The 17,061-nt window shown below is 39.3% G+C and overlaps 1 long non-coding RNA gene across 4 annotated transcripts in view; it reads left to right on the plus strand.

The window, feature by feature from the left end:
* The window catches only part of LOC128853522 (uncharacterized), a 30,975-nt gene extending 15,547 nt beyond the window's left edge, over positions 1 to 15,428 (plus strand). For 2 of the 4 annotated variants that reach the window (XR_008452105.1, XR_008452103.1), the window contains 4 exons: positions 1,425 to 1,625; positions 8,444 to 8,688; positions 14,520 to 14,622; positions 15,154 to 15,428. This is a non-coding gene — a long non-coding RNA (uncharacterized LOC128853522). Of the gene's footprint in view, positions 1 to 1,424; positions 1,626 to 8,443; positions 8,689 to 9,648; positions 10,384 to 14,519; positions 14,623 to 15,153 lie in introns of those variants that run through there. The other 2 variants (XR_008452106.1, XR_008452104.1) reach the window with 2 other exon arrangements.
* The last annotated feature ends 1,633 nt before the right edge of the window (positions 15,429 to 17,061 follow it).

Raw genomic sequence — 17,061 nt, forward strand, 5'->3', positions numbered from 1 at the left:
TTTAACTATACATCAGAAATTGTATCTGATGACAGTGTGACAAAATATTCCTGCTTTTAGAAGTGCAGAATGCCTGCCTCTCATCTTTGGTGCTGCTTCACAGGCGTAGCAAGTTCATAGCTACTATTTGTCCTCTAATATTGGAAGCTGTTCATCATCCAATTAATGACAGTCCAAGAGCTCTCTTTTTGATATCCATTTTGGGTTTGGCCAGCATATCAGTTCTTTATAGAGATTATAGAGATTTTTTCTTTATAGAGGCTGAGTTGTCTGGTTGTGCTAGATCACATAGAGGCTTGACCAGATGTCTGCTCAAGAGCAAAAACGTGTTGCAGCCATACTGATGCCTCTTGGTTTCAGTATGTGGAGTTTGAAAGTCAGGAGAACTTTGTCTGGGTGTTGTCTGTAGTGATCAGTGAATTCTTGGGGCCAGAGGAGTCACATAACTCCATAGTGGCTCCTTTCCTTCATGTCCTCTGTTCTGAGTGTGGGGATGCTAAACTTGGGGCTTGGGGCTCAGATGGTTGCAGCAGCTGCTGTCCCTTCTGGACATCCTCTCTTCCTGAGCACCACCTTTGGGTGAACCCAAGTTTAGGCCGGACATCACATGGTGCAACTGCTCTGGGTAGGAAAGCTGAACTCCAAATAAAAGAACTTCTGGTTGCATCATATCAAAGAATGGAGGAAAGTACCTCGTAAGACTTCAAAAAAAATAGAACTATTTTTTGTTAATTTTTACCTCTGCACTTCTTTTGTGTTCTATTAGGTCTTTCCTTTGCATTAAATCTGCTTATAAATATTAAGGAATGTCAGACTCTTGGCTGTAACTGTGCTAGTCTCAGAAGGGTTTAGAAGAAGGAAAGCCTGGATTAAAAAAATACTGAAACCAAGAGAAGTAGCTGGAAGTAGATTGTTTCTCAGTGAGAGGAGGTTTCTTGATCCCTATGGAAGTCCCATTTGATGACTCCATTATCCTGCAGAGCTACTGACTTCCTTGTGGAAACATTTCTGCTAGCATTTCGTAATTCAGAAGCTGCTTTCATTTTAAACTCAAAATATAACTGGTTTTCCTTTTGACTTTGAATGTTAAGGGTATTGGTAAAGGAAAAACATGTTTTGGAAAAAATGTAAAAATATTTCATAAACATTTCATTAAAATACATTTTAATGTTAAAAATGTATTTTTTAAAAAAATTAGAACTTTCTACAATATTTCTCCAGGAAAAAGCTCTTTTTCTCTGGTTTTCTTTGAGCTTCAAACATTAACTTTTTTTAATTAAGAAGTATCAGAATAACTTTAACGGGAGGGTAATTAAGCTCTAGACACCCATGAAGGCAAACCCACTTTTATGAACATGAAGTCACTAGAAATGCCATAGTGTAACTACAACTCAACAAGAATGTCTTTTCTTTTCCTCTATCAGATATATTAGTTTCAGATGGAAGTCCTGTGCCCAGTGATACACACAGGACCAAATTTACCAAGACTGACCCATCCATCTGCTGCCAGCCTGACCAGTGCCTGGAGACAGCCTGCACAGGACACGTGAAGCATCTTTCAGCTACGATGGGAAGGTCCCACCAGCAGCATGGGGCAACTGAGAGGCAGTTGCAGGCCACTGAAGGTCTGCAGGGATGAACCCCAAGCTCATCATGACATGTAGGACTGGGGCTGGAGAGGAAACCAAGGGAGGGAGTACTCTCTTGCCAACAGCATTTCTCTGAGTTTCTTGTTGACAAATGCTTTGGCTCCTTTTAAGTATTAGAAGTCCATCTTTTACTTCCTTATGTATCGTAACACCTTCACTTTCTTTATGCTAAACTGTACCCATGCAGCCTCTGGGCATTTGTGTGAAAAGCCCTTCATCTCCAAAATCTGCTTGGCCTCTTCAAATATACGTAGCTGCTTCAGGAGAGAAACCAGGCCCTCAAACAAGAAGTCATGAGACATTATTTGTTAGGGAAAGGAATGTGAGTTTGCAGCATGGCAAGAAAGGACTGCAATTCCCTCAGCTGCTCCATACAAAGTAATGTAGAGTCTTGCAGTAGACGCAGTGAATTGCTGCCCTGGTTGTGTAAACCAGAAACAAAAAGATTTAGCATCGCCAGCACTGCTGCACAAAGTCAGCTTTATTCTGTTTAACTCTTTAACTCTCGTCAGTGCTTTGGTTTTCTACTGTATCTTCCAATACATTCAACAAAATAAAACCCCTGCACATAAGCAGGTGATCATTAAGATTTTTTTTTTAATTATTATTATTATTAAGCAGGCTTTCTACTGAGAGCATTTTAAACTAAAGCCTTCAGGAATGCAGGGATAATTGTACTTTCACATCAGCCACTCACACCTCTGAGAGTTTTCACCGTCTCAAAGTACTGGTACTCCAAAGTGAGGACCTAGATAACCTCCACACAAAAAGCAGAAAAGAGGCATTGCTATCATTAAAAAAAATGGAACAAGGAGGCAGGTTTGCTAATATGAATGTGTAGCCTGTGCTGCTACTGAATCGCCTTTTACTGATAACCCAGGGATTAGACACACATAAATACAGTAAATGGGGAACACTGCCAAGTTGGTACAGTGAATTATCTAACCGTAGTTGCACGTACTTTCTCACTGAACAGTCAGAACTGCTCATATTTGCAGCCCTGGCTTTTTTTTTCTTTTAATCCTGTACCTCATATAAGGGCACACACCGTGGGTTTGTATGGTATAGTTTTTAAGAAATCCCTTATTTAATTGTAGTAGAGAAAATTGGATATCTTCAGTCTTTTGCGAAATGAAAGTAATGGACATACTGAGGACCTGTGTGGTAGAAGTCAAAGGCACCAGCCTCTCAATTGCTCCAGCATGGGAATTTGGGGTCATTCGACGTGTCATTCCATGCAGTAGAAAGTGATGTCTTGGCATCTGTCAACTGGAGCAGCAACCAGCCGTTTCATGCTTTCCTGTGGAGCCAAATTAAGCTGACCATGCTTTCTGACATGGCCAGCATCCTTCTGCAGCACTGCCAGTGCATAGCAGGGTCGCAGCCTGGTCTGCCTGTGCGCCAAACAATTGTCACAGTGTTCCTCTCCAGGAATAACAATTTAGGGGCAACTAGTCTCCCCTTAAGAACAAACCTTGGTAGCAAGAATAATCTTCATAGAATCATAGAATCACCAGGTTGGAAAGGACCCACTGGATCATCGAGTCCAACCATTCAGTAGAGCACTCCCTCCATCTCACTTATCTGTCATGCAGGTACGCAGGAAAGCTCACAAATAAGGATGGACTGATTGGAAGTTTTTGTACCAAAAGGCTCTGTGGCTCAGTACATGATTCGTTCTTAAAATCAGCCTGTAGAGCTGGGGGGGTCAGTTTATGAACGGTAGAAGGATCTCTTACAAGGGGTCTAACCAAAAGAAAAAAAAATAATGCTCATTGGTTGTTGTTACTTTCCTTACACTCAGCAGAGTGCACTGAATGTAAGGCCTTGGAATTCTGTTTGGAAATTGCACACCTAATCCTTCTGTGGTTGTTTGCTCGCACAGAAAAACTTGCGGCATTCAGTGCTAACTCCCATATTATTATACAATGCGGAATTAAGTTAGTTTAGAACAATTATTTTGATGCATTTTGAGAGCTGCACTGGAAATTTATTTTCATCATATAGTTTGGATATTGGAAAATACCACATCGAGTCTAATAGCGGCATCTTTACACCAGTTCACTACGTATCACCTAGGGGAGACTGTTTTATTTGAGAGAGAGCAAGCCAGGAGGGATTGATGGCCAAAAAATGAAAATGAGAGTATATTGAGCAATCAAGAGCCAAGAAAATGTTAACAAATGCATTTGAAACTTGAAGACTACCAGCAAATGTGCTTCCGCATGATGTGTTAGCCACGTCTGCGCGTGCCAGCTCCTAGCGAAAAATAATCCTCCAAATGGTGAATTCCTCTCCTGGGAGAGTGTCAAGGGAGGTTAACTGATTTGCCCGGATCAAAAAGAGACCCACGTCAGAGACTGGTTTAGGACGTTGTGCTCTGTGCCCATAGGCTTCTGTCTTTTTTCTGAAGAATAGGACAATACAGTACATGGTGTTTATTTTATAGTAAATTTTAGAAGTGTTTTCTATACAAATAAGGCAGAAGGACACATGAATTCCCAAGCAATTACTTTTGGTTGAAGGAGAAAATATTAGAAATTAAAAACTAGATAAGGAAGGAGTTAAAAGGGATGTCAGAAATCACAGCATTGGCGCCATTTTTGTTTACTTTATAATTTACTGACCTAGATTTGCCAATGACATAGAAATGGGAAAGGAGGATAAAGTAAATACTGAGGAACAGAGCAAATACATTCAAAACGATCTGGATAGATTCAGCTTAGAGGCTGGATAAGTAGCTTATTCAGCTCAGTTGTACAGAAGTGTAAAGTAATAAGATTAAGAACTAAAAATAATCAGAAAGAATAGAGCCAAAAAGAAAATACAACAAATAACAAAATCCCAGAAGAAGAGTAGACTAAGTGCTAAGTAGACTTTTCCATGTTTATGGTGATGAAGATTCAACTTGCTGTAAGGCAGAGTCATGGGGAGTTTGCCAGCCCGGAACAGCTCTGGCAGCGTCCCCCCAGTTGCGTTCCATTGACATAGTGGTTTTATTTCATTTTAGTTCTGTGGGCTGCAATTTTTTTCTCCACACCATGTTTTGGTGCCTGTGATCAGTGTAAACAATTAAAAGTTTATGAGTTATCTAGATTTGTGGTAACTGAACATTTTGCCTTAAGGAACTGAGAAAGAAAGGCTTTATTAATAAAATTGAGACTTGAGGAAGACAATCCTAAACAATTTGTTTTAAATACAGACTTTATTTTTACCTTCATATAGTTAGAACACCGATCCAATAAAACTATAAGTAGATTCTGTTGAAGAAAAACACAGTCTTAGATATAATTTCTTTAAATCATAGATGTTCATCTACCAAATAATTAAAGACACTATTAGCAGCCACCTTCTGTTCAAAATCAGGTTACTACTTTTTCTTTAACTGGTGCTTTTATTGTGTTTGAAAAATTATACCAAGTATTCTCTGTTTAAAGTAGCAAAATAACTCCATAATTGGATTTGTTCAGAGTAATGATAACAAGATTTAAAACACAGTTGCAACACAGGAAAACTTAGTGCAGAAAGACTATTCTATGTCTTCAGCTGTCAAGTAAATGTATATTGAATTTTGCAGAGCAAATTCAAATAAAAGTGTTGAGATTAAAAGTGATAAAGCAGCAACAGTGAGATCAGAATCTCTCCAAAAATTAGATTAAATCCTCCTCAGGACCATAAAAACCTTATTATGTTGACATGCATAGATCAATCATTGCAAGACAATTATCTTAAGAAGTTAAAGTTGCTTTGATACAGGAATTTTAGACTATTTTTTTCCTCTCCTTGGTTTGAAAATAGACTGTGTATGGTCCAGGCATTCCTGGGCACAAACTGAGACAGATGCATCAACGCTCTTATGGTGATAAATAAGCCATAAAGTCTATCTGTAAACATCAATAAAGTTCTCCTTTAAGCGACAAAATCTTACATTACATTGAACTGTGAAATAGAACAACACTAACTCTTGTCATTATATAGTTTATTGACTTTAGTGTGAACTTACTTAACACTGGTTTTCTCTCTTCACTTTAACTCCAAAGTCGTTTCTGTAGCAGAAACACTGTGTTGCATTTCCACTGTGCCTATTATCCAAAAGCTCATCTGCCATATCCTGGAAATTAATGCTCATACCTTATCTCTGAAGTTGACCGGTGCTGTTATTGATAAATGTAGAGCTGAAGAATGATGTGAGAATAGTCACCAAATAATCAGAGCCAGAGTGAAAAAGAGGGGATCTCAAACATTTCACCATTGCTAAAAATAGAAGCAGGACTTTAGCCCGGTCAGGAATGCTGCCGGTATTCAAAAAGAAACCATACACTGGTGATGGAATAGTTTTTTCAAGCTTCTTTGAATCTGTTTACTCCCATTTTTAACTGAGAATTTCATGGCTGCCCTATCCCTGGAGGTGTTCCAGGCCAGGCTGGATGGGGCTTTGAGCAACCTGATCCGGTGCAACGGGTTCCTGTCTATGGCAGAGGGGCTGGAACTGGATGGGCTTTGAGGTCCCTTCCAACCCAAACGATTCCATAAGTCTATGATTCTATTGTTTCTGCTGAAACACGTGAAGTATTTCATTACTGTGCAATAGTTTTGTAGGCATTCTTGTTATTTTGGGGTATTATCGATCTGGATTTGGATTGAAAACTTGCTTACTGCCTACAGATTTGATTCTAAGGCAAATCAATATAGTTCTGTGTCAAAGAATGTGGCAAACATGGACTTTTATTTCCAGGCACAAAAGACTCTTGATGTAGTCTTAAAAAGTGAGTGCTTTAAATCCTTTCCAAATAAAAGGTCTTTTGTATTTTACATCTTCTGAAAGGTATATTACATCAAGATTTACTTTGAATGTTTTTTTACATGTTAGTTTTAGAAATAGTTTCCTACTGAATATACTTTCTGTAGGAAGCGCCCCTGAAAACTGATGGTATAGTCTGGAACTAGTATGGAAAATGGTTATAAATACTTCTTGCAATGTAGAAGCTAATTACAGCTCTAAATGAACAAAGCAATCCCTTTGCACTATAAATGAGTTATGTACAGGTGAGGACAAAGGCTATTTTATTAAAGTTACGGCGTAATGCAAATGAAGACCGGGTCATTTTTACTGAGATCAGAATTTTCTGTCAAATGTGATAGAAAATTTATTTTGAATTTACACCGTTGTAATATATTTTATAAAATTTTCATCTGCAAGAGTTCAAAATACAAATTATGCATTCCTAAAACTTGGAATAGTTTTTATACATTTTGATACTCTTAATATTTTTATATTAAGATAAAAATTTTATATTAAGATAAAAATATTTATATTTTGATACTCTTAATATTTTTATACATTTTGAACTCTTAACGGTGGTACAAGAGACAATACTGCAATAAATGGTTTCATAGACCCATGAAGGACAGCTCGTATCGGATAGCCTAAAATAAACAGTGAGCTTAACATTGCATACTAGTTTAATTCCCACATAGTTTTTCAAGTTTTATTAACCCAGACAACTCATTATAATTATGATAAACAGACATTGTCATCAAAAATCAGCAGAAATTTGATAAGATTAAGTACAATGCAATACATCTTCCTTGCTCACGGAGTCTGTATAATAAATTACTCCCAGGCTTCAGAGTGAGGCATTGTATAATTGAGCAAAACAGATCAATTTTTAAGGATGCTTATTTAAATGCAAAACAGAATTTTTGAGAATGGTAAACTTGATTAAAATCCCTCTTTAAGTGCAAATCACAAACAACAATATCTAATGCTCACAGGCCATAACCATCCTATTAATAATACAATTTATTGTTCAGATATAATTGTAAGGTCTTAACGATGTGTCAGCTGTAATCTGCTTTAAAAATTAGAAACTATGAACTCCACGGTCTTCTAATGTAGCTGAAATACACACAAAGGCTGAGCAACTTGCATTTGGTTACTGAAATGCACTGCATCTGATTAAATGTTCAGGCTTCGGGTGTTTGTCACACATCATTTTCTCCATCTTTAGTGGTATGTTCCATAAATTATACTATTTCTGCTATTGTGTAGATATTAAAATCAGATGCAGAAATGATTGAATAGGAATTTCGCAGTGTAAGTCCTGAATGCTTTTAAAATCGGTTCAATCTTCACCTGCTGGCAATCCCCTGGCTAGGTGCCCTTGTGCCTTCGCAGAGCAAGAGCATTACATTACAGACTTGAGACGTCTGGACAGGCTATGACTATCCAGCAGACGTACAGCTATAGCTGTAAGGAAAACTGAGTTAAAAAAACTAGTCATTCCAACATAACTTTTACTAAGGGACTGATTCAAATAGGAAATTTTGGCGACCCCATGCCGTACTCCTGTAAAACAGAGCTCTTCGCTGAAAGCAGCGACAACTGTCACTTTAAAGACATGAAGAGGGGCTATGGGTCCTTTTCTTGCACGTTTAGACTGGCATCCCTTTTGCACCATTAGCAGGAGACTAATGCTCACCTTCTCATCGTGCAGTTAGGTTCCTTTTCAAAGGCTCGTTTGTATGTGTGTGTTGCAAAACACGTGTCATCCAGTCCCCTGATAAGGAGATGCATCCAGGTCTCACACACCCTGGACACTTCAATTGCTTCATTAGTATATAAACATACTTACTTAAACGTGAAAGGATGGCAAGGGCTTGTGCTCTTACTTGGAAACATATAGCTATGCTCATAGTTGCCCTGTGGTCCTTGATAGGTTTGGGAAGGCAAAATTTCACTCAATGTACAACTGAATAATATGTGCGCTCTTCTTTTTTGTTTTTGTATTCAGAGTCGCAAAATTGGACAACAGAACAACTTCTCAAGGGGAAAAAAGTGAGAGCTCTTTACTTTCAGTTACAGTTTTGCAACTAGTATCCATGATATGTTTTTTCTTCATCAAACTCCAACTACAAAGCTTCTGCTCAGAGAAGAAACAAACTTTCTGCCAAAATCCTTTCACACTGTAACAGTGGACCGAAGAAGGAGAGGTCTGATCTTTGAAACAGTGTTAAACTTCGGTGAAACATAAGCATTGTAAGTAGAATATTTATTACTTTAATAACATCTATTACTGCCATGTTAATAGCTACTTTTTAATGACCAATAAACTACCTACTAGCAGCTCAGTGACTGTGCATTTGAATTATGAAACAATGAGCTTCTTAACATAGTTTTTATTGTGCACATCTAAACCAGGTTTAGGAGTCAAGATGTTTTCACTCTAAGTTCATTCAGTTCCCTCTGAAGTTCTTGAAAATACTCTATCATTTATTACGGTCTTTGCAGCATAAAATAAGACTCCCTGTGTGTTTTATGTGTTTCCGTGGTGTTGGAATCTGTTTCACTGAACATGAGTACATAATAGGAAATAGGAGCAAGTCTAACCTGCTTTGCTCATTGCCAGAGGTGGAGCAGCAGTGGCTTCCAGCTCCCTGCTCAGCTGCCCCGGTGCTCATCCTGCGCAGCTCTGGGGCTGGCTGCAGGCTGCTTTACACAGCTCTGCTCCCTCACTGTGAAAAAAAAGGTCTCCCTAGCTTTAGCAAATCCAGAAATTCAGCTTCTGGATATTGCAAGAAAAGTAGATTGACAAATTCATCCAGCTGAATGGCCGGACAAATTCTGGTTTGCAACTCTCATAGAGGATTGGGGGTGAGACGCTGTGAGAAAATGGTAATAGTTTAGCAAATATTAGTAACTATTACAGTGAAATGATTGTATGTCATTGTACCTGAGCACACAAAAGCTTTTCCTGTGTTCTGGAAGTATGGCCTTAGGCTTGCATCCCCATCTTCCTCACTGTCTCTGTTGTGCCCATCTGTCCTGTTTTACTCTGCATAGCTTTGGATAGCAATGGCAATAATGATGGTCATTTATTAGCTAATAAAAGCGAATTTAGCAGGAACACAAGGTGTTTATCAAACACTGTTGAAGAAACAAGAGGCTAGATTTTAAAACATGACATTAGGCTCTCTGCCTCGTATTTTGTTTCTACAGTCGTAGAATGCTTTGGCTTGGAAGAAACCTCAGAGCCCGTCCAGTTCCACGCCTGGGCAGGGACACCACCCACTGGATCAGGGGCTCCAGCCCCATCCAACCTGGCCTGGAACCCCTCCAGGGATGGGGCAGCCACAGCTTCCCTGGGCAACCTGGGCCAGGGCCTCCCTCACGGTATCAAATTTCTTCCTAAAATCTCATCTCAATCTCCCCTCTTTCAGCTTAAAATTGTTCCCCCTCGTATTCCCATGTATTTTCATACATTAATGCTGATCTCTACGAAGAAATGTCAGCTAGCTCAGTTACTGTGAGGCAAATCAATTCTTCCTACATCACAATGACGTTTCATCACCAGTAATCCTATTGGGTTAGGAATGCCTCTCCCTGAAAGGGCTCTAACCAGCCTGCTGATTCCCGGCTTAGAGATATGTGAATCAGAGGCTGTCATTCCATAGTGTCACGCAGCAGCATTCTTTAGTGCTCTGTCACTTGAGGACAGTCACTTGTCTGTGCTCTTCACAGAAGCACAGAATCACAGAATCACAAGGTTGGAAAGGACCCATTGGATCATCGAGTCCAACCATTCCTAACACTCCCTAAACCATGTCCCTCAGCACTTCATCCACCCGTTCCTTAAACACCTCCAGGGAAGGCGACTCGACCCCCTCCCTGGGCAGCTGTTCCAGTACCCAATGACCCTTTCTGTGAAGAATTTTTTTCTGATATCCAACCTGAACCTCCCCTGGCGGAGCTTCAGGCCATTCCCCCTTGTCCTGTCCCCTGTCACTTGGGAGAAGAGCCCAGCTCCCTCCTCTCCACAACTTACTTTCAGGTAGTTGTAGAGAGCAATAAGGTCTCCCCTCAGCCTCCTCTTCTCCAGGCTGAACACCCCCAGCTCTCTCAGCCGCTCCTCGTCAGACTTGTTCTCCAGCCCCCTCAGTGCATTCTACCTATGCAGTGTCTGTGTATGCACGTGCTGATTCAATATACAATATTTTGTATGGTTTTCCAACGTTTTTCCAAGCATGTGTTCACCCTGTAGGAGAGACAGCCGTTTGAAAATGCTATGGCAAGTCATTTTGCTGTAAGCGCTTGCTGAAATCAGTGAATCATTCTGTTTTACAGTAGCCCCTGAAACGTGTTTGGCAACATCCAATAAATCCTGATGTTCGTAGTGTAGAAATAAAAGGAGAGGAGCAGAATGAAATGTCACCTACATTTCAATGGCTTTTCTATTGGCTCTATTGGAGAGAAACCTAGAGGAACAGAAATGAACCAATTTCATGCAGCTGGCTCAGCGTACCAAGAAGTTACACAAAGGAAAAAAATAAATGAGAGAAGCCGAAGCAGAGAGCAGATCAGGTTTTGGAATTAGAAGAGGCAGAAAACATAAGTAGCAAGGTACAAATTTATGAAGATTGCCGGGGAAAGAACTGTAATTTTGACTTTGATAAGGTAGAAAGGAGATATCCGACATCTGGGGTGACACAGTCAGATAGTGCACAACTCAGCAACTGTGGTCTTTCGATGAGACAAAGATAAATGCGAGTATGCTGGGAAAGCTAGGAAAAAAGGAAGTTAAAGCCTTCAATGTATGAGATGAAAGATTTTGGTTAAAATTTCATTAAATATAAATTTAATTGCATGCAGATCAAAGGATTGCTTTCTAATTTGGGAAGAACTGGCATTGCATACCAGAGTGTATCGTCCACTGCTCTGAGCCTGTAAGCACCTATTAACAGAGCAAGTAATTAAAATATTTAGATTGGTGCCAGACAGAGATTTTAATGGGAAAATTTCAACAAGGATGAAATTTGACGATCTTAAGTGAAGGTTTATTAATTGTTTTCTTGTGAACTGACTGCAGTTTCCAGAAGCGTTTGTCTCACACAAGGCTCAAGGTGGAAATCAAATTAAATAATGATATCAATCAGTATCACATCCATTGAAAGTTTGTACCTGGATATGAAACCATAAAGAAAAGCAAAACCAGAAAACTCTTGATTATATATTTGAAGTCAATTCCTACTACATATGTGTTTTATGTAATATTTTATCTGGCTAACCTGACTGTTATTTCTTGCATTAATCTAGACACTTGCCAAGATAGTTTTGACCAAGCTGTCTAGGATGATACATTTATGATTTTAACCTATTTTATCTAAAATGTCCTTTATGCCACTCACCATATGTGAAACACAAATATTAAAACAATCCAACCAAAATTTTTGTTTCTGTTTTATTTCTAGATTATTCTACAATGACAATGATGATGATTATGATGATGAAAATTGTTATTCTCTATCTATTTTATTCTCACTATTTTAGTTAGAAATAGTCCAATAGCTTGTTCTTAAAATGCTATAGGAAAAATAAATATATTTGTGCACTCTTTGATGAATCACATTGTGAAGGAAATGCAACATCAAAAGCTACATTTCAGTAATATGCCTCATTAAGCTTCTTCTAAAATCAGACATGAAAATTCAAAATTAATGTGGAAAAATCTATATAAGGAAAGAATTACTTGTCAGATTTAATTTAGATTTTTTTAGGCCAGCCGTTCTTTGAATTAGAACTTTAATGTAATATCTTGCATATGAATATATGGTTTATATTTCATTCCATTTGTAATTACCATTAAAGTGTGTCATTAATGTAGTTTAAAAAATCTCTTTGGATCATGTAAATACATAATTGGGGCTGGTGAAATGCATACTCAGTTTTTCTAGGTTTACAAATTACAAGTTTAAATACATTGTTAGCGTGTGAATTACATGTTTTCGCTATTTCTTCTGATGATACGTGAGCACAACTCTTAACAGAATATTTTCCTTGTGCACAGTAAATTAAATAACAAGTTACTGAAAATAAATATTTAGGTTTAGTAATTTGAAGCAGTGTATTTTTACTGTGTATATTTTTTATTCTGCAAAGACTGTTATCATTACGAGGATTATGTACTTTATTCTGGCTGTTTAATAGTTCATCAGTAGTAGATCAAATATAACCATATATATAAAGGAGAGCACTCCGTTATCAATCTAGCCCCAAAACACATGTTGGATGAGTGTGACATAATGGTATGTATCAGTTCTCCTCCAGTGTTAGCCAAGGATACGGCTTTATGAGGTACTTTTCTGGCTAGGCAGCAAATGGGATGGAAACACCTCTAGAAATAAAACCTGCTTTAAGATAGAATTCTACATTTTGCTTAGAATTCTACATTCTTTGCTTAGAAGAATTCTACATTTTGCTACAATGAGGGCTATGATTTCTGATGAGAAATATTGGCCATTTGGAACAAATCCGAAGTACAGGCTATGAGGACATGACAGTTGTTCTTCAGCTCCAAACTGTAACCGTTACTGCAGACAAACACACCTTTATAGCGGTGCACCTACACCCTGAATCTCCTACATTGTAGGTAAAGATGAGTAGGTCCTAGGAAAATCCCTGGGGCCCTGGTCCACTTTGCCCAGAGCAGTGGTGGCTGCTCCATCCCTGGAGGGGTTCCAGACCAGGCTGGATGGGACTTTGAGCAGCCGGAGCCAGTGGGAGGGGTCCCTGCCCATGGCTGGGGGGAAGGAACTGGATGGGCTTTAAGGTCTCTTCCAACACAAACCATTCTCTGATTCTCTGATTCTCCGCCTATGTTTGCTGGCTTAGTGGCCATGCACCTTACAGCCAGTGTTCTGTCGATGCTATTGTTTGGGTTGATCCTCCTCCTCACGCCAGAAGGAGACAGCTGTCAGGGCACCAAGGGTGTCGGTGCTGTGCAGGCCCTCCCCATGTTGCTGAGCTGTCCCACTCCTCTGCTTTGGTCCAAGCTTCCCTTCACAGTCCCTGTCCCGAGGTGCCACCACAGAGTCTGCATGAGAAGCTGGTGAGGGGGCTGGAGAACAAGGCATGAGGAGCGGCTGAGAGAGCTGGGGTTGTTTAGCCGGGAGAAGAGGGGGCTGAGGGGAGACCTTATTGCTCTCTACAACTACCTGAAAGGAGGTTGTGGAGAGGAGGGAGCTGGGCTCTTCTCCCAAGTGACAGAGGACAGGACAAGGGGGAATGGCCTGAAGCTCCGCCAGGGGAGGTTCAGGTTGGATATCAGAAAAAAATTCTTCACAGTAAGAGTCATTGGGCACTGGAACAGCTGCCCAGGGAGGGGGTCGAGTCACCTTCCCTGGGGGTGTTTAAGGAACGGGTGGATGAAGTGCTTAGGGACATGGTTTAGGGAGTGTTAGGAATGGTTGCCTCGATGATCCAGTGGGTCCCTTCCAACCTGGTGATTCTATGAGTCTGAGGTTGCTCAACCAAACTCTCCTTCTTCTCTATAACTGTCTCATGAAACTTCTTTCGAGGAATATGAATGGGAATTCATATAAAATTCAGGTTAGGACATAGGAGAGAACTGCACATTCCAAAAATTCTTGCTGGATTTCATATCGCTGTTTATAAGAACTGAGGGCTTCTTGACAAAATACCGCAACTGTGAGGCCTGTCATAGATGCTTAATTTCTAACACCTACTTTGTTCTTAAAATAAAATGGTGATGCATCATTAAATCATATGGAATGTATCAAAAAAAAGCTGAAGGTATTAAAAAGGCCAGCGGCATGGAAATGTGATATCAACCAAAAATGCCTAATTACAAACAGGTTGGCCAGAGATGTGGCCAAGCTAAACAGCTACATATATCGTTGGGGTTGCCTGAGGGCTATGCTGGCAGCAGCTCTGTTGGAAGTAGGGCAGTGTTAGGGGAGCTGTTGGCATCCCCCTGCTTTGCTTAGATCAGCAGTTTTGGCTGATTTTGTCCCTACTTTTTGTTTTTAATGAACCTAACATTATCTATACATTTCCCTTTGCATTTTCTATAGGAAGTTAAGTGGATAAAAAGCCTCTGTGGACTCCGGAAACCCTGAGGTTTTTAGATTACTTGCTTCGATGTTTGGAATGTGATATAAAAGACCAACCTTGTCTGTGAGTAATCTGCTCTTGGATAGACACAAAAAAATCTGGCAGGTGGTACCTAAATAAAGTGGATAAAAAAACAGATCACGACATCAGTGAAATGGCATAGTACTCATTTAGAAGCTTAGTTGAGGGCTTTTTAGGTTGGTGATCCCAGGCAGAGCAGAGCACAGGTGAGGGTGGATACTCTAGCTTTTACACCCCCTTTGTGCTGCCAAGAGGCAGCTTCTGACCCAGGCTTAGCGGTTCACTCAACACCAAAGAGAGGTTATAGTTGGTTTGTGGTCATAACTCAAGCAAGGAATGATTATTACAATTTTAGGTTAGGCACTGGTTTCATACTTATCACCTCCATAGTAGCAGATATGGGGCAGAAAAGCCTGGGAACTGATATTTGTAAGAAAATCCAGACACTGCTCCATTCCAAACCACTGCAGTTATTCACTGTAGAGTTGTGGCTGACTCTTACCTGCTCCATACCAGTATCAGTGGATTTGCTTGTCATTTATTTAGTGTAATAAATTGATTTTCTTTCCATAGACTCTCACAAGAAAGGTGTCAGCACCACAACCCAAGGAAAAGCAAAGCAAACACTGCATCTGCGCAGTAGACCTTCCTAGAAGGGGATCTCCACCAGCTAAAGAACATTATACCTCTGACCCAGCAACCACTTTATTATTAATATTTTTCCTGTGTAATATGCACAGACGGCATAAAGGTTGGGGAGCTGTAATTGTTGGAATAAACTCATCAAATACACTTTTAACTGAACTAAGTTTCTTTTCTTTCTTTTAACTTATGGATCGTGTCAATAAGAAACTGTTACATTGACCACCCGTAAAATTCTGCTGTTTGCTTTCCATAAAACCCCCATTGTAGTATAGAGAATGCCGAAAATATACTGTCATATTCTCCTTTATCGATCTACTACAATCTGTGGAGTTTGAAGAATGTTCACTCTTACAGTAGTTGTTCTGTGCTATGTACCTGTGGATGCAATGGTGGCATTGCTGTTACTTTCATATACTACTCTCAATGATTCATTATCCTTATTCCCTTGAGGTTTTTTAGCAGTAATATGATGACCCTGGTAATGTAGCGCTTGATCCTACTTCTGCTTAGTTCAGTGTCCTCTAATGTCTGCACTTTGCTGAAAGTGCATTCACTTAGCACGCAGACGGCTTGCTAATAGTCTTTCTATTTATCAACGTCACAAATTATGGATTTCTTGTCATGTAGTTTCCTGTATAATAATTTTGCGTATTACATGACAATTGTTGAAAATTAAAAATAAATCTGTGAAGGTGCTACTTGAAGGTGAGCAAGAGAGAAATCAACTCCTTTCTCATTGGCTGCAACCTAGTTTAATATACTCTCGTTGTGGGTGCTTTAGAAACTCACTTTTATTCCACTCATCCTGCACCCCATGAGCAAATCATTGCTTATACCCTTTCTGTGACCTGTTTTCCCAGTAAGCTGTCCGAATCCCATTTCACGTGGACAGGGCTGTGTGAATTATAGATGGTGTCATAATGTATTTTACTTATTTTTAAGTATAGTGTTGATTTTGAAAACTTTCTAGTATCAGCATCATAAGATATCAAGATTTAGTGGAAGCTGCCCTTGCCCATGGCAGAGGGGGTGGAAGAAGATGATCCCTTCCATCCCAAACCGTTCTATGAATCTGTTTCTATTCACTTGCATATTCCATAATCACTGTTAATTGTTTTTTTGCTTAACTAGTGGTGAGAATGTTCTATGTGAAGAGGACTGACAAAAACGTTGGCACGATGTTTAGTAGTTATAATTTTAGTTGGTAATTATCCACTTTTTCAAGTTACTTTTCTCTTGTATCCTGGAAACGTAGTGACTGCTTGAAACAAGACTTCATCTTGGTAAATGCTGTCCATTCTTGTCTACAAGCCATGTCATCTTCAAAACTTTGGAGATGAATATATATACTCATGGGTTTTAATTAATGATTTTCAAAAAAGTCATTAAAGCTCAAATCTATCCATAACTGTTACCAAACCCCTTATTTTTCAAACAAGCAATTGGTAGTAAATCCTAAAATCCCTGTTATATGAGATATTTGCCTTCTATTGGACACACAGGTGTTGTAGAAGAAAATAAAAAGCCACTGATTAATCGTTCAAAAGATAGGACCTTGATCTTTTATGCTTTTATCTTATCTGAATACGAGTGAGTACATCAAATCAGATTAAAGCAGGAATGTTTGTCTCTTATCCTTTAGACTTGGTGAAATCTGGTCTTATCTGCCAAGTGTCAGCTATATTTGTGCTTCAAAATCCAAACATCTGTTTTCAGAGAACGTTTTCTTTTTTATTAACCTTCATCACAGCCCGGCATCTGTGCAGTAATTCTGTATCAGAATTCTAACGATTTTAAACATACAACAGAGGTTGACAGAGGTCAATCTAATGGCAA

Source organism: Cuculus canorus, chromosome 13 (assembly GCF_017976375.1).
Source record: "Cuculus canorus isolate bCucCan1 chromosome 13, bCucCan1.pri, whole genome shotgun sequence".
NCBI lineage: Eukaryota > Metazoa > Chordata > Aves > Cuculiformes > Cuculidae > Cuculus > Cuculus canorus.